Source organism: Vulpes vulpes, chromosome 16 (genome assembly GCF_048418805.1).
Source record: "Vulpes vulpes isolate BD-2025 chromosome 16, VulVul3, whole genome shotgun sequence".
Classification (NCBI taxonomy): domain Eukaryota; kingdom Metazoa; phylum Chordata; class Mammalia; order Carnivora; family Canidae; genus Vulpes; species Vulpes vulpes.
Window position 1 is genome coordinate 73,852,556 of NC_132795.1, and position 22,257 is coordinate 73,874,812.

Below are 22,257 nucleotides of genomic sequence, written 5' to 3' on the forward strand. Positions count from 1 at the left end.
GGGGCTCCCTGGATCGCGGTCGTGCGCCGGCCCCTGCCCGCAGGCTCTGCGCCCGGACCCGCGGGGGCCCCTAAGACGGGCTGTGATGGGAGGAAGGCGGGAGTGGAGCCCCGAGCCCCCGGTACGGTGCGGCCGGGATGGAGCCTCGGCGTCCCCACCCGAGAACCCGGGGTGTCTGCGCGGCCACCCGGGGCGGCACAGCGGCCCCCCGGCCCCCCGGCCCCCGAGGCGGCAGCCCCGTGCGCCCGCCAGGACGCGGGTCGGGCCCGAGGCCCCGGGCCTGGGGAGAGCCGCGAGCCGGGAAGGCCCGGGACGGGACGGGGCGCGCCGCGGGACCCGCCGACCCTCGCCGCTCCGGTGGCGCCCAGCGCCCAGCGCCCAGCGCCCAGCACCCAGCGCCCAGCACCCACGCGGGGCCGGCGGGTCCCAGGACGCGCGCACGTCACAGGACAACTCGGCGCGGGTCTCGGGTGCAGAACCGGGCGCCCGGGAACCTCGGGGGGCGGGGTGGGGTGGGCGGGCAGCCCGGTGACCCACCCCTGCCCCTGCCCCTGCCCCTGCCCTCGGGGCGCGCTGTGAGGTCGGGGACCCGAGAAGCGGGGAGGGCGCGGAGGAGGCGAAGACGGCCCGGCACTGCTTTCCCCGCCGGCTCCCGGGCTCAGGATTCTTAGGGAACAGGTGCGCGTGTGGTAGAGGCGGGTGGGTGGGCGCAAGGGAGGCAGCCGGGCTCGGACGCCGGAGTCCAGGCTCGCGAGTCTGGGAAGCGCGACTCCTCGCGCGGCAGCCCCGCGGCCCCCCTGCCCCGCCCCGCAGCGCCCCTGCCCCCGCCCCGCGGCCCCCCTGCCCCCGCCCCGCCCCTCCGACGCCTCCTGCGCACACCCGAGCCGGGCCGGAGGGGAGAGGACCGCCGCCCACCTGGGCTGGGAGGACCCTGCAGGCGCCTCTCCACCCCCACCGCCTTTCCATCTTCTTTTTAGTTATTTATTTAGAGCTTTTTTTTTTTTTTTTTTTCTGAGCATTTCTTTCTCAAAAATATTGCATACTGTTTGGCACCAAAACAACTCAAACGGTATTCTTTGTCCCCTGTAAGTAAGCCAGAGGAGGCGTACACATGACTCCTGAAGCAACAAGGACCCATGCATGATAGGTGAGGTTTGTTTTGGCTGTTTGTTAACTGGATGCTTGGGTAGTGGGTGGATAAAGGCATGAACAAATTCCCACCTAAAGAGAAAAATCCTTAGCTGAACAGATGTTCTGTTACATAGTACAAAGGAAAGGATAGTTACCCTGCATTTTAATTTATGAAGTCAAATAAGGTGACTAATTGAGGCCACGAGTTGGGGTCTGAATTATCCAGATGAACCCTAAACCCAGGCTAAGTAATCTGCTGTATGGTCACTGTCAAACATGCTCTCTGGCTTGTACTGTATAGATAAAATATCACATCTGTTCAGTTGGCAGTCTTCCTATTCAATTTGAGTGTCTGGCACCATTTATTCGACTCCAGTGTTCAGGAAAATGTTACCGCATGGTCTACTCACAGCTGGCTGGACTCCTCCTACCTGTGGATCTGTGGACTTTTTCTAGTTTCTAGACCTTACCTCCTTGCAGTAGCCACCTCTCCCCTCTCACAGGAGCTCATTTGCACTATGGAATCAGAAGCAAACAGGATCTGCTATAGGATCAGAGCTTGTTAGAACGTGTCCTGCCTGCCGGTGCCTTGCTCTGGTCTCCCCTGGATGGCAATGACTCCCCTTCCAAATCACTGAGCTCAGTAGATGCTTCTAGGCTTTGGTGAACCTGGCTGGTGATAACTGTCAAACCCCTACAACCTTTCAGATGGACAGAACCAGTTGCTCCGGCCAATTCCTTTCCCTGAGCTTCTGGGTCTGTCTTTGCCTCTCTGACTTTTATGTAATTCAGCAAATATTTAAAAACAGAGAGCTTTATGTGAATGCAAGGGCTAGATTATGAGCTGTATGGGTTACTTGGAAATCTGCTCTGGGCCTCCTATCCCTTGAGTTATTTACAAGTCTGTTTTGAAACATATGGTTGGTTTATTTTTGCTGTTGGTTTTTTGTTGTTATTTGGCTATCATTTTGGCTTTTTTAAAAACAGATTTTATTTATCATTAGAGAGAGAACATGAAAGAGAAAGAGAGAGAACAAACAAGGAGAGCGAGGAGGGAGATGCAGGCTTCCCACTGAGCAGGGAGCCTGATCTGGGCTCCGTCCCAGGACCCTGGGATCCTGACCTGAGCTGAAGGCAGATGCTTGACTGAGCCACCCAGCTGCCCTACCATTTTGTTTTTCATTTCTAATTTTATTGCACTGTGGTGAATGAAGATGGCCTAGGTATTATTTTTGGGTGGATGGATGTGTTAATATTTCCTTTGCAGCTTAGCTTACGGTCAACTTTGTGAATGTGTATTTTTCTCCTAGAATGCAGTTCTAAATGTTTCTATTAGGTTAACCTGCTGTGTCACCCAAATAATCATTATCCTTATTTTTATTTTCTTATTATTTTTTAAGAGAGAGTGAGTGAGTGGGGTGGAAGTGGTAGAGGGAAAGAGAGAGAGAGAGAGAATCTTAAGCAGGCTCCATGCCCGGCACGAAGCCGAACACAGGCTCAATCTCATGACCCTAAGATCATGACATGAGCCCCAATCAATTTCTCCCTATTCTTTGAGCAGATTTTACTTTACATATTTTGAATCTATGTTGTTAGATGTAAAAATCCTCATGACTATTTTCCTTCTTGTTATAGTGTTTCTTGATCAATATGAACGATTTCCTCTTAGTTTCTTTTCACCTTGACTTCAACTTTGTCTGATATTAATATTGCTATACCTTTGTGTGCTTGTGTAGTTTCCAGGTATTGGAAGTTGATCAAAAAGATGCCACAAGGCTCCTGGCTGGCTCAGTCAGTGGAGCGTGTGACTCTTGATCTCAGCGTTGTGAGTTTGAGCTCTGAGTTGGGTATAGAGATTACTTAAAAATAAAGTCTAAAAAAAAAAAAAAAAAGCCACAAAAACTTCTTCCCTTCTCGAATCCATACGCCTTGCAGTATGACTTTGTCACTCCTCAAAGTGAGTGTGTTTCTGCACCCGTGGCATGTAGCTGGAGTTTAAAAATCTCTAGTCTGAGAGCCTTTGTTATTTAAAAGGTGATCAACTCTTTTGTTTGTGTAATTATTGGTATTTTTTTACATACTCTTGACATTTTATTTTCTGTTTTCTAATTGCCATGCTGTGTTAGTTTCCTATTGTTGCTAAAACAAATTACTACAAACCTAGAGGAGCTTACAATGACACACATTTATTATCTTACAGTTCTGTACGTCAGAAGTCTGAATGGGTATTGTGAGCTAAAATCAAAGTATTGTCAGAGCTGTGGTTTTTTTTCTGGGGGTTTGAGGAGAGAACCCATTTTCCTTGCCTTTCACAGCTTCTAGAACCCTTCCTCCATTGTGCAATGCCCTTCCTCTATTGCTAAAGGGCATCACTCCATCCTCTGCTCTCTTTGTCACACCACTCTCCTTGTGACCCTCCTGCCTTCCTCTTTCCCTTTAAGAACCTTTGTGATTCCATTGGACCCACTCAGATAACTCAGGATAGTCCCTCCATCTCTAACTCCTTAGTATAATCACACTGCACAAGGCCCTTTCATCAAGTAAGGCAACACAGTCACAGGTTCTGGGGATTAGGATGTGGCGGTCTTTGGTAGGGGGAATGGATGAGAGGATGGGGTGTTATTCTGTCTACACACACCCCTCCTCCTTGTTTTTTCTCCTCTTTCTTTCCTAGTTTATCAGGATGCTCCTGGCTGTGAGTAACAGAAACCCCAGTTAAACAGCAGCGTAACCAATGGAAAGTTAAACGCTTGTGTAACTGGATACCCAGTGGGAGAATGAGCCTGTGACCAGCAGTGTCATCATGGACCTTGCTTCTTTCCATCTCTCAGATCTGCTATTTGCAGCATCAGCTTTATCCCAAGGCTGCTTCTTTGAGAGGTCAAGGGTTGTGAAGTGTCCATAGGTTTTCCTTTCGGCCGGGACTTCCTGACCTTGGCACCATTGACATTTTGGGCTGAATAATTTTTGTAGGGGGCTGTTCTTTTGCATTGTAGGATGTTTAGCACATCCATGGTTTCTCTCCCCTAGATGCCAGAGTTCTTCTCCAGTCGGGACAACCAAAAATGTCTCTAGACATTGCCCAATGTCTCTGGGGGTCAAAATTGCCCCCAGGCGAGAACCAGGTATGCTTACTGGCAATCTGAGGCTCACATGACCATACTTGAACTAGTTATTGGGGCAAAGGGAGTGGGCTACTCTGATTTAGTCAAATTAAGATTTGTACTTGAAGCTGCAGGTGGAGTTGGCTTCCCTCAAAGTCTGTGGCCAGGGGGAAGGGGTGGGATCCTTACACAAAATTCAGATAGGAGGTAGGAAATAATTCTTGGGAGGTAGTCATGTCCATGACACCCGGCTTTTGATTACATTTTCTTTTATCGATTTTTCCTTTGACACCCTATTCCTATATATCTGGGGGTTATTCTTTAAATACACGCATTTATCTAAATTTGTAGATTTCTAATAATATGTATTGTTAAATAGCATCTATATCCCCCGCCCCCCAGAACCTAAGGCAAGAACAAAGAAATCTGGGCAAGTTTTAACTTCCTTCTGGAATTCCCTACTGGCAACTTCCATGTTGATTTTGTTTAGATTATAATTTAAAAATTTTATACAGGCAATACTTAGATGTTAATATGTTAATATGTTTTCATAACCTATTAACTTGTGATTGCTTTTTATAGTCCAAACATTTTGGGGGAATTATTCTTTGTGTGTTTGTGTGTGTCTGTGTGTCTTTCTTCAGATCTGGGAAATTCTTGGCTTTTATAAAATTGTTTCTCATCTGTTCTATTATCAACTTCTGAAAAAATTTTTTGATGAATGCTAGAATTTTTAGATCTTATCTGCATGTCGTTGAACTTTTCTTTCTTTTCCTCATTTCCCTTTGTCCTGCATTCTGGGAATATTCTTTTGCCTAGTCTTTCAGTTTACTGTTTTTCTATTCAGTTAAAGCATTCTATGGTTCAGCCCCTCTACTGAGTTTTAAATTTCAATGGTTTCATATTTTTATTTACAAATACTTTTTTAAAAGATTTTATTTATTTATTCATGAGAGACACAGAGAAAGAGGCAGAGACATAGGCAGAGGGAGAAGCAGGCTCCCTATGGGAAGCCCGATGCAGGACTCCATCCCAGGACCCCGGTATCACACCTTGAGCCAAAAGCAGATGCTCACCACTGAGCCACCCAGGCACCCCTATACTGTTTCTTCTTAAAGAGTTCTGCCTCTGATCCACTCCAGTGGGGCTGGGGTATTGTGATGTTGGGGAGCATTTGGTTCTAAAGCTAGTAAGAGGGGCAGCCCAGGTGGCTCAGTGGTTTAGTGCCATCTTCAGCCCAGGGCTTGATCCTGGAGACCCAGGATCGAGTCCCATGTTGGGCTCCCTGCGTGGAGCCTGCTTCTCCCTCTGCCTGTGTCTCTGCCTCTCTGTCTGTCTCTCATGAATAAATAAATAAAATCTTGAAAAAAAATTTAAAAAATAAAGCTAGTAAGGTTGCAAAAGTTGCATATGGTTAAAATCAAATTAGAACATTCTTTATGTCACTCATAAAGTACAATATGCAGTAATTCTTAGACATGAAAGCTTGGGAACCACTGAGCTAGAACCACCACAGGGAGTAACAGAAGGAAATCAATATGGCAGATGCTTGGACCTTTGGTCTGTTTTGCTCTTAAGATAACCCTTGTCTTTCTGGGTGAATAGAGGATGGGTGGGTTGTTCTCAAAATATTTCTGTTTGCCTGCAGGGTTACTGCGTTCTGTGCGATATTAAGCCCTTTGCGCCAGTTATTAAATTATTGTCTCTCAGCTCCAAACCCATTGTTTACATTCTGCGTTATGATGCACGGGCTGGGATGCTGCAAACTCCATTGTTGCTTCCCAGCTGGTTCTGTTAGGCCCTGCCAGATGGAGGTAAGGAGGGGAGTCTGCAAGGATGGGGATGGGTGAAGTGGGGGCTGGCTCCTCACTGATTGCTTTCTGTCTGTGCTCTGCTTGCCAGTGGCTCCTGAGCTCCACATCCTGGGTCCTTCCCTCAGCTTCCTTGTCCTGTCCTCTACAACTGGCAGTTCTTGAAATATCAGCTTTGAAGAGACCCCCATCAGAGAGAGATACCAACAGTAGAAGCAGGTGTGCCTCCTTTGGAGGTCAGAGTTTCAAGTCTGCACAAGTCCTCCCCCACCTTCCAAGTTTTAGTAATTGTTCCTTTTTTTTTTTTTTAAATGATTTTATTTATTTATTCATGAGAGACACAGAGAGAGAGGCAGAGAGATAGGCAGAGGGAGAAGCAGGCTCCCTGCAAGGACTCTGATGCAGACTCGATCCCAGGACCCCAGGATCATGACCTGAGCTAAAGACAGACCACTCAACCACTGAGCCACCCAGGCACCCCAGTAATTGTTTCATCTTTGGTGCCCTCAGCCCCATGGGTGGTAGCTGCTGCTTCCAGCTGCTATGGTGTCTGTGATACTACAGAACTCTTTTTTTTTTCTTTTCAGTTACCTAGTTAACTTTAAACCTAGCTAACAGTTCTCTGTAGTAGAGTCTTTGTCAAGACTGGCATGGTTTCTGTCTCTTGACTGGTATATTTTTATATGCTTAATTTTACATATTAAAAGATTTGTTGGGGCTCCTGGGTGGCTCAGTTGGTTAAGCGTCCAACTCTTGGTTTTGACTCAGGTCATGATCTTAGGGTTGTGAGATCAAGCCCTATATCAGGCTTTGCACTGTGTGGATCCTGCTTAAGATTCTCTCTCTCCCTCTCCTTCTGCCCCTCCCTTACTTCTCTCTCTTAAAAAAATTATTTATAGTTATGATTTGCCACCCAGGGAGGGTTAGATCCTAAGATCAAGGCATCAAATAAAGTGTTTGGCCCTCCAATATATTGCCTCTCTGATGTTATCACAATTGGCTGTTGGCCCTGGGATGGAGCAGCTGAGACCTACTGGACAGAATACGGCAGAGTAGGGCAGCCAAGGAGAAATCCCTTCATCTACACTGTGGTTACTGTTTGCTTTCTGGGGCTCTCTGTAAATAGAACAGGAAGTTTATGTCTCCTGTCACCTCGCAGGTGGAAGGTCCTTGGGGAGACATTCATAGGTTAGCTCTGCTTTCAGTTTAGCTCATATATCTGCTACATTTCCATTTTCTCTGGCTCCAGGGCCAGTGGGCTCTCTCCTATACTTTCCTCTCTCCTCTCTCCCATTGAGATATTCTACAGCTTCTCTTTGCCAGGGGCCACTGAACACTACCCCCTTTAAATCATTGGTAGACTCTCCCCACCACCTCACCCCTCCACCCCTCAGCATCCTGTGGCATTCCCTTAATTTTTCCTGGCACGGATCCTACATGCCTTGAATGAGAGTGGGGCTCTTATGAATCCAGGGCACTGTGGATGGTGGCTAACCTAGGCATTTCTTGTGTCCTGGTGGAATTCATGCCTGCTATCTGCAGATGGAGAAACTGAGAAATATCAGTCACTCCTACAACTTAGTCAGAAAGACCCCAACCCCCCCCCAAAAAAAGCCAACAAAATAATGGGTGAAAGATTTGAACAAAGATATACAAATAGCCAATAGGTACATCAAAAATGCTCAACAGCATTAGTCATCAGGGATATACAAATTAAATCTACAATGAGATATTATTATATACCCAGTAGAATGGATTAAAGAATGAATGAATTAGACAATACCAAGTGTTGACAAAGATATAGAGCAATTGGAATGCTCAGCATCGCTGGTGGGAGTATAAAATGGCACGACTACTTTGGAAATAAGGGTTTGGCAGTTTCTTATAAAATACAGAACTTCATCAGGGCACCTTGGGTGGCTCAGTAGTTGAGCATCTGCCTTTGGCTCAGGTCGTGAACCCGGGGTCCTGGGATCGAGTCCCGTATCAGGCTCCCCATAGGGAGCCGGCTTCTCCCTCTGCTTATGTCTCTGCCTCTCTTTGTGTCTCTTGTGAATAAATAAATAAATAAAATCTTTAAAAAAAATACAGAACTTCATCAAAGGTAAAAACTTTTGCACACCAAAGCTCACTATCAAGAAAGTGAAAACAAAAATGGAAGAGATTATTGCAAATCCTATATCTAGTAAGGGGTTAATATCTGGAATATATAAAGAAATCCTAAAACTCAATAACAAAACCTTAAAAATCTAATCAAGAAAGGGGCAGAAGGGCAGCCCGGGTGGCTCAGCGGTTTAGCGCTGCCTTCAGCCCAGCGCGTGATCTTGGAAACCTGGGATCGAGTCCCATGTCGGGCTCCCTGCAAGGAGCCTGCTTCTCCCTCTGCCTGTGTCTCTGCCTCTCTCTCTCTGTGTCTCTCATGAATAAATAAATAAAATATTAAAAAAAAAAAAAAGCAAAGGGCAGAAGATTTGAAGACATTTCTCCAAGGATACACAAATGGCCAATCAGGACATGACAAGATGCTCACCACCACTAAGTTGAGAAAAGCAAATCAAAACCACATGAGGTACTACTTCACCTCCATTGGAATAACTGTTACTAAAAAACCCCCAGACAGAAAATATGTATTGGTGAAGATGTGGAGAAATTGCAACTCTTGTGCATTACAAGTGGCAATGTAAATGGTGCAACTGCTGAGAAAAACAGTATGGTTCAACAGAATTATCATATAAAGAAGTTCAACAAAATTCTCATGTAATCCAGCAATTCCACTTCTGAGTATAGATCCAAAAGTGAAAGCAGGAACTCAAACAGATATCTGTATACCTCTGTCCATAGTAGCATTATTTGCAACAGCCAAAAGGTGGAAACAACCTAAGTGTCCATTGACTGATGAATGAATAAACTTAATGTGGCATATATATATGAATATTATACTAATATTCTATATTATATTATACTAATATAAGGGATGAATATAAGGGATGAAATTTTGACATGCTGTAATATAAACCTTGAAAACAGTATGCTAACTGAACCCAGACACAAAAGGACAAATATTGTATTATTCCATTTATGAGGTAACTAGAATAGTCAAATTTATAGAGATAGGAAGTAGAATAATAGTTACTAGGCGCCGAGGGGAGGGGAATGAAGAAGTATTTTTTAAAAGGGGAACAGATTTTCAGTTTGGGGTAATGAAAAACTTTTGGAGATGGACAGTGATGATGATTGCATAACAAGGTAAATAAATGTACTTAATACCACTGAATTGTACACTTAAAAATGGTTAAAATGGTGAATTTTACGTTTCCAAGTTTTACAATAAAAAATGCGTTTATGAAAACTATACACAAAAATACCTTCTGATCCAGCAATTTCACTCCTGTATTTACCCCAAAGAAATGAAAACAAAATACTGTGCACAAGAATGCTCTTAGCAGCTTTCTTTATGATAGGTCCAAGCAAGAAATAACCCAAGATGTTTATTAACAGGAGAATGGCTAAACCATGTGTTGTTAACCTTACAAATAAAAACTGCCAGTTTATTTTACCAGCAAAAGATGGATTTACTTGGGAATAAAAGAGAATAGCAATCTAGGGCAAACAAGCCAGAACAAAACCATAAGCAGGTCTGAGGAACAATGGAGGGGTGCACTCTTTTAAGGAGGAAAGGTGTAGAGGCACCTGGGTGGCTCAGTGGTTGAGCATCTACCTTTGGCTCAGGTCATGATCCTGGCGTCCTGGGATGGAGTCCTGCACCAGCCTTCCTGCAAGGAGCCTGCTTCTCCCTCTGCCTATATCTCTGCCTCTTTCTCTGTGTCTTTCATGAATAAATAAATAAAATCTTTTTTTAAAAAAAAGAGAGGAAAGGAGTAAGTTGGAGAAGCTGTTATAAACTTAAAGTCCTCTGGCTGTATTAGAGTAGTATGCAAGGTCAAGTCCATCTCTTCCTGTTGGGTCTGCAATTGTCTATGAGTAGTGGGTGTGAGAGGTCCCCCTGCTGGAATCTTCCAACTTCATTTTAGTGAGGTGTTCCAGTTACTATGTTGCCCTTTTGATTTTTCTTGAAAGCATCACTAATCAATAGGTCCTTTATATTTAGTGTTTTTTTCTCCTCTCACATAACCAAGAAGAGCCTTTCCTAGTTGTCATGTCTAACATCAAAGGGAAAGTGCCTAGCAGTTGAAAACCACTTCAGCCACCTTGGAGCAACAGTGAGCGTTAGAAGGAAGCTCTCAGGCACTTCTCATTGCAAGTCTGGATTTTCAGCATCATTGTATTGGTCACCTCCTTCTGGCAAAAAGATTGATAGACAAGTATAGAACCGAAAGCAACACGACAATTCCAAACTGTATGTTGGTTTTAAAATATTTATTGACCCAAAGTCATGTACACCTCCTGGAAGTCTCTTAAGGTGGCTAGGAGGCAAAATAGTGAAATACTATAGGAGCGCCTAGAATGAAATAACAGAGCACATCTGGGAAGATACAGCACACACATAAACAGGAAGAACAGTTCATGAATTTTTTTTTTTGCAAGAATAGCAAAACTTCTAAGATAGCTGAAAGAAAAACTATTGTTACCTCAAAAGAACTGTTTAGAACCATGTGTGTTATCAGTAATAGTCTGTAAAGTTGCAAATTCAGAAACTATGAACTTGGAGAAGAATCCAGAGCTAGTTAATAGTTCAGATAAAAGACTTGTGAATTCTGAATCTTGTAACCCTTCAGAAATACTCACAGTATCATAACACCATGGTTTCGGAAAGGGTCATAATCAAAGATTTCCTCCTTTTTTTTCCCCCCCAAGAGATTGGGAAATGTAGATAAAGGCATTTTCTTTCCACTAAAGAGGAGAGGCAATGGACCTGTTGCCTGGTCTGGACATCTTGAGAAAAGTGTTTGCCCAGGTGCTGTCTGTTTCAATTCCCAGAAATCTATACTTTCAGGTCATCAGATGGTGTGCAGGTCCAGCCAGGGTTTGGTGCTTTCTTTAGATATGTCATAGGAAGGAAGCCAAGGGTCTATTCTTTTATTTATGGTTTATGTATTTATAGCAGTGCAAAGGAGGCTAGGATTAGGGTTGCCATGTGTTTTGGCTGTTCATGACAGTCACGAGTTATGGTCCTTGATCAGTGTCACTGACAGTGCCCCCTCTCACTCTCAGCAACATCCCTGATTGGAGGATGAATTAAAGGGCGCTAACTCTTGCCGTACAGTTTTCTATCAAGCTACTCCCACTGATAATGGCTAGAAGTATAATACACACACACACAAACACACACACATATTTGCTTAAAGGCAATGAAGAGCCACAAAGGCAGTCCTGTGTCGAGGAGCCACAATTCAGGGAGAAGTGCACTGAGGTGAGTGTGACACCCTGAGTGGCTTTCCTCCCTGATGCGTTGGCCCACAGGTAAAGTGGGAGGAACCAAGAGGCAGAAAAGCTGGGCAGAGAGCAGTACTTTTCAAGAGTAATACGTGATTTTTTAAAATGTCTGAGTTTAAATAAGTTCATTTTTAAATTTTTTTATTTTTAAAAATAAGTTTATAATAAAAAGTCTACGTAATATGAAAGCACGGCATCATAGTTAAAATGGCAGCATTTCTTATTAATGGTACATAAAATAATATTTCTCAGTATAGGGCATCTTAGAATTAGTGAAATATGGTATATTTGTTCCCATGTATCAGTGTCTCTAGAGGACAGATTCCTAGAGGCAGAACTGCTGCGTCAAAGATGTATGCATTGGAGAGATTCTGTTGAACTGTCTCAAAAACAAAAACAACAGTGTCCCTGTGCCACATGCTTACCAGTGTTGGGGGTTAGCAGTCTTTTAAGTTTCTTCTCATCTACTGGGCTCTTATCAGGTCTTCACTAAAGCTTCAATCCAGAGTGAAGGGATCTGTGGTTCCCCCAAATTATCTGGCTCCCTCCTGTGTGTATTCGGTTCAGTCTGCATCACACTGTCCTAGAGGTTGGGCCATGGGACCCACACTTCTTTCTCCCCTAAGGGAAAATAAAGGGCCATTTCCCCACGTGGTGCTGGAGAGGACTGTGGGCGAATTAGCATAAGAGGGGATCTCAGAAGCTCCCTGATCTCAGGGGTTCTGGAAGGCATTCACTGTTACCGGTGGCAGCGCATCTTCTAAATTTCTAATTTGAAAAAATGTAATTAAAGTTAATTCCTTGGGCGCAGTCGGTTAAGTGTCTGCCTTTGGCTTGGACTGTGACCCCAGGGTTCTGGGATCCAGCCCTGGGTTGGGTGGGCTCCCTGCTCAGCAGGGAGTCTGCTTCTCCCTCTCCCTCCAGCACATGCCTGCGTGCACTCTCTCTCTCTTACAAATGAATAAATAAAATCTTTTTTTAAAAATAAGTAATTCTTCAGACAATCTCTTGCCCCACGAAAATGGGATCACTGTGGGAACCTCCCAGCACCTGCAGATGTGTGCATATGACTCAGCCACTCCCATGGACCCTATGTGAGTTTTTTTTTCTTTTCTTTTCTTTTTTTTTTTTTTCTATGTGAGTTTTGACTACTCCATGGCAACTTTTTTTTTTTTTTTTTTTTTTTTTTTTTTTTAGTCCTATACTGCTTGGTATACGCTTATATTGGAATGCTGGCTAAAAATAAAAAATGTGAAAAGTTTGCTGAAATAAAGCAAATGAAGACCATAACATGAAAACTCTACAATATGACTCAAGATGATCTTCATTTGCTAGACATGCACATTGCATCCAGCTGATTAAAATGTTTATCTGGCTCATCCTGATATCTCTTCTATGTCAGAAACCAAAGCCAAAAAAGAAAATAGAGTGACCATTCTATCCAATACAGTCTTTCATTATTAGGAATAAACATGAGCCAGACCCACTTCATAATATTTGCAGAGTGGTGCTTGTATATAGTAGCCTGAACCTGTCTGTTTTATCTCATTGTTTGGACACAAAAACATGAAAGTAATAAAAATAAATGCATTTTCTTAAAGTGCAAGAAGCATAAATTCCAAACATTCATTTAGAAAAGCAGTTTTTGTCTGTTTTTGATGCTATGAGTCATTAAATTTAATACACTTTAATATACATTTGTCCCAGTATCAAATATAAATGCTCTTTTAAAAGTTATTTGCTAAACAGCACTGTTGGTGGGAATGCTAACTAGTGTAGTCACTCTGGAGAACAGTATGGAGGTTCCTCAAAAAGTTAAAAATTGAACTACCCTATGATTCAGCAATTGCACTCCTAGGTATTTACCCGAAGAAAATAAAAATACTAATTCAAAGGGATACATGTACCCTGATGTTTATAGCAGTATTATCTACAATAGCCAAATTATGGAACAGCCCATTGACTGATGAATGGGTAAAGAAGAGTAGTGTATATTTATGATGGAATATTACTCAGCCATAAAAAAGAATGAAATCTTTTTGCTATTTGCAACAGCATGGATGGAGTCAGAGAGTATTATGCTAAGTTAAATAAATCAGTCAGAGAAAGACAAATACCATATGATTTTATGCATATGTGGAACTTAAGAAACAAAACAAACAAGCAAAGGGGGGGGGGGAAGAGAGGAGAGAGAGAGGCAAACCAAGAAACAGAATCTTAACTACTGGTGGTAGTACTCCTGAAACTAGTATTACTCTGTATATTAACTAACTGGAATTTAAATAAAAACTTCTAGAAAGTTATTTGTTAACAAAGCATGATTTTCCCTTACATAAATAAGGTAAATCAATTTTGCAACTACATGGCAAATGGAAATAGGTTGAGACTAGCCTTTATACTGTAGGCATTACTTGAGATTGTTTTAAAGTTACATAGGAGCACCTGGGTGGCTCAGTGGTTGAGCATCTGCCTTTGGCTCAGGTCACGATCCCGGGGTCCTGGGGTAGAGTCCCACATTAGTTCCCTACAGAGAGCCTGCCTTCTCTGTGTCTCTCGTGAATAAATAAATAAAAACTAAAAAAAAAGTTATACATACATATCAAATGTTTTATATTTTACTTTTTTAGAATTTTATTTTAAAAATAACATATACATCACAAAAATTATTAAATGATTAATAATCTCAAGGTGTTGGGAAGTATATACATGATAAAAAGAGTTCTCCAATCGAGATAGGCGGGAAAGCTCTTATTTGGTCTAGATCCCCTAGATTTTTTTAAAAAGATCTTATTTATATTTATTTATTTATTCATGAGAGGCACACAGAGAGAGGCAGAGACATAGGCAGAAGGAGAAGCAGGCTTCCTGTGGGGAGCCGGATGCGGACTTGATCCGGGAATGCCAGGATCATGACCTGAGCCGAAGGCAGACGCTCAACCACTGAGCCACTCAGGTGTCCCTAGATCCCCTAGATTATGAAGGAAGCTGAGGTCCAGAGAGGGTAAGATTTACTTAAGGTCACACAACCAGGGAGGGTCATGGGTCAGACTCTTAATTCATGGCTCTTCAGAGTCAGTCTGTGGAGTTTAAGTGATTTGAAGGTCTCTAGAGACTTCTTGCTGGAAAAATCTCTTGGGTAGCAGATGTCCTGACACTGCCCCCCCTCCACGTTCTGCACTGCCTTTACTAGATGCTTCCTTCCCAGCCCCACTCTCCTTGGGGATTAAGCTATTTTAGTTTCCAAAGTCCATAGGGGGTGCTGTCTTCCCCTCCCATGCAACCAGGATCAGTTAATATCTGCTGAACCAACAAAAGAGGAGATCCAGGATAGAAGAAGTGAGAGGCAAGGTGGATCACTTGAGGCCAACGTTGCTGCTCAGGGTTTACCAGGTGTGTTCTCCCTGAGGGACTTGGAGGCTGGAAGAGCAGACTCTGCAGATGCTACTGGATTTGAGAAGACACTATGTATAGGTCCATGAGTTACTTTGTTTCCCAGGAAATTAACCCTTTTCAATTTAAAATTCAAAATCTGGGGCGCCTGGCTGGCTCTAATGGTGCAGCATGCAAGTCTTGATCTTGGGGTTGTGAGTTCAAGCCCCACACCTGGTGTAGAGATTATTTAAAAATAAGGTTACTTATTCCCTCACACCCTGCCCCATTTATCTCTTCCACCTGGCTGTTCCTGAGTTGTATCCTGTTGTAACGAATTGGCAATCTAGTAAAAAAAAAAAAAAAAAAAAAAATCTTAAAAGAAAAAAACCTTTAAAAATAAAGATAAAATTTAAAATTTTTAAAAAAGCATTCCCACCTCAGGGAAACCATGCAATTACCTTCACAGCCTGTTCCAACTTATTTGTTTCAAAAATCTCACTCTCTGCTGTCCTGGAAGTACCCTGGACTTGGCCAGGCATGCTCCAAGAAGCCCTAATCCTGCTGTGTTGTAAACAACTCTGCATCCCACCGCCGGCCTGGTGCCTCATGGGATCCTGCAGCTGTGTTGACCATCCCTCTTTCTGAGCTCTTGCTCTTGTTCAAAACTATCTGGAGCACCTCACTTACCTCCTCTGGGCAGATAACCCAGCAGGCACAGGGCCCTGAGCTTCCTACCAACACCATGCTCAAGGCAGGGGCCTCTTCATTGTCTGCCCGGTCAGTCTGATTGATTCCACTTGAATCTGAAGCCTCTGTACAATCCTACTGTTTGGCAAGTCACCTTATCACAAGCTGTGACTGAGCAGTCACCATCAGAGTGACTACATACATGATCTTTATTCTGTCTCCCATCACTTGCTCATAGCAGTTCCCCCAGCCTATTATCACAGCGTTCTGTTGTTTGTTCTTCCGGCTCTGGTCAACCAAACGGGGTGACCCACATGCCAACAGAGGCCCAGCAGACAATCCAGGGTGGCAACGCTGGAGGAAGACACAGGGAGGGGGGGGGTCTACTTTGTGCAGGTGGCTGCAGCTAACCTCGCAGGGGGACGCGGGGGTCCCGCGGAGTTATCAAAGAGGGACAGCAGGCACAGGGTCTAGAGCCCGTCAAAATGCTCACATTTTGAATTCTTTTGAAATCAGAAGGAAAAATATCGTAACAATAAATCCAGCCTGAATTATATATATTTTTATTTTGCCGTAATAAAATACCATTATTATTATTATTTTTTAATGGAGGAAGGGGTCCAGGAAGACGAAAGTGTCTAGGGCACCGGACAGTTATAATTGGGCTCTAGGTACAGTGTGACATTATCTGTTTTTTTTTTTTTTTTTTTTTTTAAGAAATGGGTATCCAAGCCTCTTGATTTTTAAATACTGGGAACTCGTTTTAAAACGAAAACAAACGTGTAGTGGCCCAGCAAAGCCCGCGGGCTGAGTCTGCACCTGCCGCAGGTGCGGGAACGGCCTCGGGGACGCGCTCGTGCCTGCGCTCGGGCGGCCCCGGGACCGCGCGGCACCTCGGGGGCGGGGCGGGCCGGGCTGGGAGGCCGAGGCCCCGCCCCCGCCCCGCCCCCGCCCCGCCCCCGCCCCGGGCCTCCCGGCTCCCCGCCGACGGCTCGGGGGCCTGCAGCGCGGCGGGGCGGCGGGTCCCGCGGGCCGCGGGCCCCGGGCAGCGGCCCCAGCCCTGCGCCCCCCGCCCGCCGGCTCCCGCGGCGCCCGCTCGCGGACGGAAACTCCCGGGAGGAGCCGGCGCGGCGGCCGCGGCTCCTCCTCCCGCGCTGCCCGGCCGGGCGGACCGCGCGCCCCCCAGCGGCCCGGTGGCCTGTCGGTCGCGGCCCCGCCAACCTGCCCTCCGTCCCCGGGGGAGACCCCCGCGGGACCCCCCGCTCGCGCCACCCGGGGCCGCGGCGCCCGCCGCTGCCGCCGACTCGCGGCCGGAGCCCACGCCCGCGGAGCCGCGAGCCGCGAGTGCGCATGCTCCGCCGGAGCCCGCAGCGGGCCTGGGTGAACCCTGATAGAGCCATCGCGAGGCCGGCTCAGCGGAGCTCCAGTGGCGCAATCGGTTAGCGCGCGGTACTTATACGGCAGTACATGCAGAGCGATGCCGAGGTTGTGAGTTCGAGCCTCACCTGGAGCACGACCCTTTTGGACACCGCCGCCCCCTTTTAGTCTCTCTTTAGCCGGCCCAGCTCGCGTCGCTGCCTGCGTGCGCCGGTCGCCCCGCCGCGGCAGGGAGCGGCTCGCCCGGGAGCTTCTCAGCCGCTGTGCGAGCGGCTTGCTGCCCCCACGCTCCACCCAGCCGCGCGAGTCGGGCCATCTGCGAAGCCGCTTCCTCCTGCTTGTCTCCCCGGCCTTCCCTTTAACGGCACCCAGGCCCCGCCACGGTACCGGCTGGGGGGGGGAGCCCGGGGCGTCGCACCGTAGGGGTTGGGGCGGGGAGGGGGGGGGTCCGCCCGGGCACCGAGGTCGCCACCTGGCGGGCGTGCCCCCAGCTCCTGGCGCCTGCGCCCGGACCCCGTCGCGGTCCCCGTCCCCCGCCCCCCGCCCCCAGCCCGGGCCCCGTGGGGCGAGGCGCGGCGTCGCTGGTGGCGGGTGCGAGCCGGGCGCCCCCTCCTGGCGCGTGGGCCCGGGGCTCAGCGCGGGACGGGGGTGCAGCAGCTGCAGACACCCCGAGACCGCGGGCCTCCCCGCGTCCCCGGGCAGAGTTTGCGAAACGTGCCCTGGGCGTGCCCCTCTCCCCGCGTCAGTCTGCACGAGCGCGGCCCGGGCGCCCGGAGCAGACGTTTTCGAGGGATGGCCTTTGATGCGTCCACCGACGCCGGCTCCAGAAGCCCTCCCGGAGGGACAGGGCGTCTGGTTTTTGCAGCCAGCACGGAAACACTCCTCCGAAGCGCGGGGGCCGCTTCGCCTTGGGGTGGGATGGGTGCCCCACATCCGCAGAGGTGTGGGCGGAGCAGGGAACAAGTTTAGTCGGGTGACAGCCGTCCCACACGCGTTCTCCCCGAAGAGTGGCTTCTGCTGCTTTTATGGGCAGGTTGGTGGTTAAATCCTGGGATGGAAATACTACCTGGGATGGGATGGAGAGCCCCACGCCCGCTGCAATGCCAGAAAGTCTGCCCTCCTCACCTAACCCACCTAACCCAGGGCCAGGCCCTCCCAGGGAGAGACTCTTGCTCACAGGCTCATTCATCCTCAGCAGATGGTGGGAAATCTAGCCTAGGCCTGGAGACAAGTATCTATATAATAATAATAATAATAATAATAATAATAATAATAATAATAATTGCTTACATTAAAAAGTTTTAAGAAATAATTTGCATACCATTTTAAAGTATATAATTCAATGGATTTTAGTATATTCACCGAGGTGTGTAACCATTATGAGGGTCAATTTTAGAACATTTTCAGCACCTCAGTAAGAAACCCCATTTCCTGGAGCTATCACTGCCCTAGCTCCCCACTCTAGCCCTAAGCAATCAGGAATCTACTTTCTATCTCTATACATTTCCATACTGTGGACTTTCATATGGAAGTCCTGGTAAAAATCTACTCCTGGTAAAGATGCTATGACCCCTGTTGAAATAACAATAAAGGATTCAGAATATTACATAAACCTACTTGATAGAGCAGCAGCAGCAGTCTGAGAAGACTGATTTCAATTTTGAAGGAAGTTGTACTGTAATCATAGAACCTGTGGTCCTTTGTCCATTTAATGCTTTCAAGATTCACCGTGTCCTACCCTGTATCATTACCTGATTTCTTTTTCTAAGGTAATTAATATGCCATCATATGAATTCTCTTCCTTTTTGGACAATGGTGAAAAGGTTGGCATTTTTATAGGAACACTTGCTGAAAAGTGTTTAAAAGGGAATTAATTTTAAAATATACAAAGCATAAAAAGGATCAGACTGGCCAAGTATATATTTCTGACTGTTCGAGGGTACTCACTGCAAGAACTGTTCAGAGACTTTTTTTTAAAGATTTTATTTATTTATTCATAAAAGACAGAGAGGCAGATACACAGGCAGAGGGAGAAGCAGGCTCCTTGCGGGGAGCCCTATGGAACCGCAGGATCATGCCTCGGGCCAAAGGCAGGCACCCAACCACTGAGCCACCCAGGCGTCCCTGTTCAGAGACTTCTGAGAGCTGAGCACCCAGCAGTTTCTCCACATGGACAGAAATAAATGAATGTAAGATAATTCTGCCTAACTTCCCATCCAAGTCAGAATGAATCCCTTTTAGGGGGCACCTGGGTGGCTCAGTGGTTGAGCATCTGCCTTTGGCTCAGGTGGTGATCCCGGGGTCTTGGGATCAAGTGACGCATCAGGCTTGCCCCAGGGAGTCTGCTGCTTCTCTCTCTGCCCATTTCTCTGCCGCTCTGTGTGTCTCTCAGAAATAAATAAATTAAAAAAAAAAAATCCTTTCTACAAAACCCCAGCTCCCATTTGAAAATTTCTGGTATCAAAATGTCTTTTTTTTCATAAGGCAACCCATTCTACTTTCTGTCAACTCTCAAGGTTAGAACTTTGTCTTAAATATTGTTTCTGTCCCTCTTGGGTATTGCTGGAACAGTGGTGGTTTGGGGACCTATTTTCTGGTTAAATGGTGAGGCGGGAAGGAAGGAAGTGAAATTAGTTGCCTTTTCTCTATTTGCTCTAGAAATCCCCTTCTAGGAAATCAGTAATGGGTCAAAAAAACAGACTACTGGCAGATTTGTAGTCCAACATCTTAATGTGACTTTGATCGAATTTTTAAAGATTGTGATAGGTAACAAAGATCAAGTAGGGATATTATGGGAGAATGCTTTAAAAACCATACAGTGCTATGCAGATGGGAGGAGGTGGCATTATTAATGCCACAAGATTGGTGGATTAGTCCTGTGTATGATGTAGCGTGGCTTTAAGGCAGAAGATGTAGAAATACGCGGTGGATGAAATTGGAAGGGAGGGCGAAATTCTAGGTGAACAGTTGGAGAGCTCTAGCAGGAGAGAAGCCTGACACACCCCAGGCTAGCATTAGCTTTGTACTTAGTGTGCATGAAGACAGGCTCGTGGTGCTCGCTGCAAAGCTGCTCGGGAGTGCAAATTCAATAGAATTTGGAGGACAAGTAGAGACAATCCAGAGACAAATGTTTCTGACAATTGACAGTATGCAATTTGATAGAGATAATTGTGTGCCTGTGTTCAGTTCAGAGCGCAGTCCGGGGGATGCCTGGCTTGACAGCTGTTTGCCTGTAAAGGATCTGGGGATTTCAGATGTATGCAACCTCAGTTGTCCCGGCGTGTGACCCAACTGGTAAAAATGTCAACAATTATTAATGCGTCACAGCACTGTATAATGCGTTACATGGTGTGGTGTCAGAGATCACAAAACAGCAGCCTGTGGAACAAGTCTAGCCTCCTGACAGGTTTTGTTTGGCTTTCTAGCACTGACTGACCAGGCGTTTGAAACATTTTTCATCATTGGCCTACATATTGGGAGATTTTACTGAAACGTCCGGATTTCAACTTTCTAATAAAAAATCAGAAAAGTTGGCCATCTGGGGCCCCTATTCCCACATGGCAATGTTAGCTGCCCTCTTTGGATTGGGCATGTGATCTTCCATTCTCTAGGGTCCCCCCACTTTCCATGAAGCCCCAGCACAGGGGTGGGTGCCAGCTGCCACTTCTTTCACCTGCTTGCTTTTCTGTTTTCTTAACCCTTGACTCATTTCTCTCCTGTTGCCCTGCAGACACTGAACATGTGGTCTCCATGTGGATCAGGGAGGGAATATTTCTGTTGAACAGCCTGAGAGCTGGGATATGTGCGGGATACAGCCTATGTAAAATTCAACAGAACAAAACCCCAGTTCTTTATAATGGAAGATATATCCCAAAGTAGGGGAGATAGCATATTTACCCCCACCCCATGTATCCATCCATTATTACTTCCAAGACTTATCAACACTGTTTCATCTCTGGATTTCCACAACATTCTTCCCTTACCCTGCATGATGGTCACTGGAATATTTTAAAGGAAACCCCAGATATGGTTTAATTTAACTTGTAAACACTTCAGTAGGTATACCCAACAGCTAACCATGGAATCATTATTACACCTTGTAAGATTAATATTAATGCCCCTGCATCACCTAATACCTAGTCTGTGTTAAAATTTCCACACTTATCCCTGAAAGGTATTTTTGCTTTTGGCTTGCTTGAATCAAGATCCAAACAAAGTCCACACATTGCATTTGACCAACATGTCTTTTGAGTTTCTCTCAACATATCTTTTGAGTATACCAATTCCTTCTCTCCCCACTCCCTTTAATGATATTTGTTTGTTCATCTGCAGAATTTCCCACAGAATTTGGCCAATGGCACCCTCAAGACACCCTTTCACAAACTCTTTGATCCCTCCTGACAGCTCTAGAAGCTTGATAATATTCAGATTCAATTTTTTTTGCAAAAATATATTCTAGGTGGTACTATGTGCTATTGCATCACAAGAGAAAGTACATAATGTTCCACATTTTATGATGTTAATTTTATTGGTGAGTTCAGACGTGGTCAACCTAATCCATCCATTATTAAATTCCCCCTCAGCCTCTAACCTAATGGTCTCAGCAGCCATGGATGCTCTTTGTCTAGATTTATTATTTTATTAAGGATTACACAATAGTGATTTTCTAATTCTATTATTCATTCTACATTTATGACTGTGATTCTAAAAAAAATAAACCTTTTTTCTGTATTGACTGTTTGGTTTTCCTCAAGCACAATTCATGTTAGAAAAGCCTGGATAATATTGTTTTATTCTTTTCCTTTTTCTACTAATCTTCAAGAAGAATGAGTTGATGCCCTCACAATTTCCAAAGGTGAGCAATTAGTTTTTTATTTTACAGGGTTTTTTTTTGGGCAATAGTTTACATACAACAAACAATAGTAATAATGTTGAGTAGCCTTTTGAGTTCTCATTAGACATTCATGTATCTTCTCTGGGGAAATGTCCATTCAAATCTTTTGCCCTTTTTTGTGTGTGTGCATGTGTGGTTGTCTTTTCATTTTATTTATTTATTTAAATTTATTTATTTGTTTATTTATTTATTTATTTGGTGAGTTAGTTTTAGAAAGAGAGTGTACCTCTGCTCATAAGAGCTGGGGTAGGGAAGGGGATGGGGAGAGGGAGAGGGAGAGGGAGAGAAAGAATCTCAAGATTTCATGCTAAGCACAGAGTCTGACCAGGGGTTTGATCTCATGACTCTGAGATCATGACCTGAGCCTAAATCAAGAGTTGGGCACTTAACCAACTGAGCCACCCAGGTGCCCCTGTCTTTTCATTATTGAGCTGTAAGAGTTTTTAATAAATTAAATTTAGTAAATTATTAGTAAGTAATTTCTAAT

General features: G+C 45.4%; 1 long non-coding RNA gene and 1 other non-coding gene across 2 annotated transcripts; both read left to right on the forward strand.

The window, feature by feature from the left end:
* The first annotated feature begins 900 nt into the window (after positions 1-900).
* LOC140595987 (uncharacterized) lies at positions 901-9,636 on the forward strand. Its single transcript, XR_011998010.1, has 3 exons — positions 901-4,256; positions 5,884-6,049; positions 6,138-9,636. It is a non-coding gene; the product is annotated as an uncharacterized lncRNA (long non-coding RNA).
* Positions 9,637-16,919: 7,283 nt separating this feature from the next.
* On the forward strand, positions 16,920-17,012 carry TRNAI-UAU (transfer RNA isoleucine (anticodon UAU)). Its single transcript is given in 2 exon segments — positions 16,920-16,957; positions 16,977-17,012. It is a non-coding gene; the product is annotated as a tRNA-Ile (tRNA).
* The last annotated feature ends 5,245 nt before the right edge of the window (positions 17,013-22,257 follow it).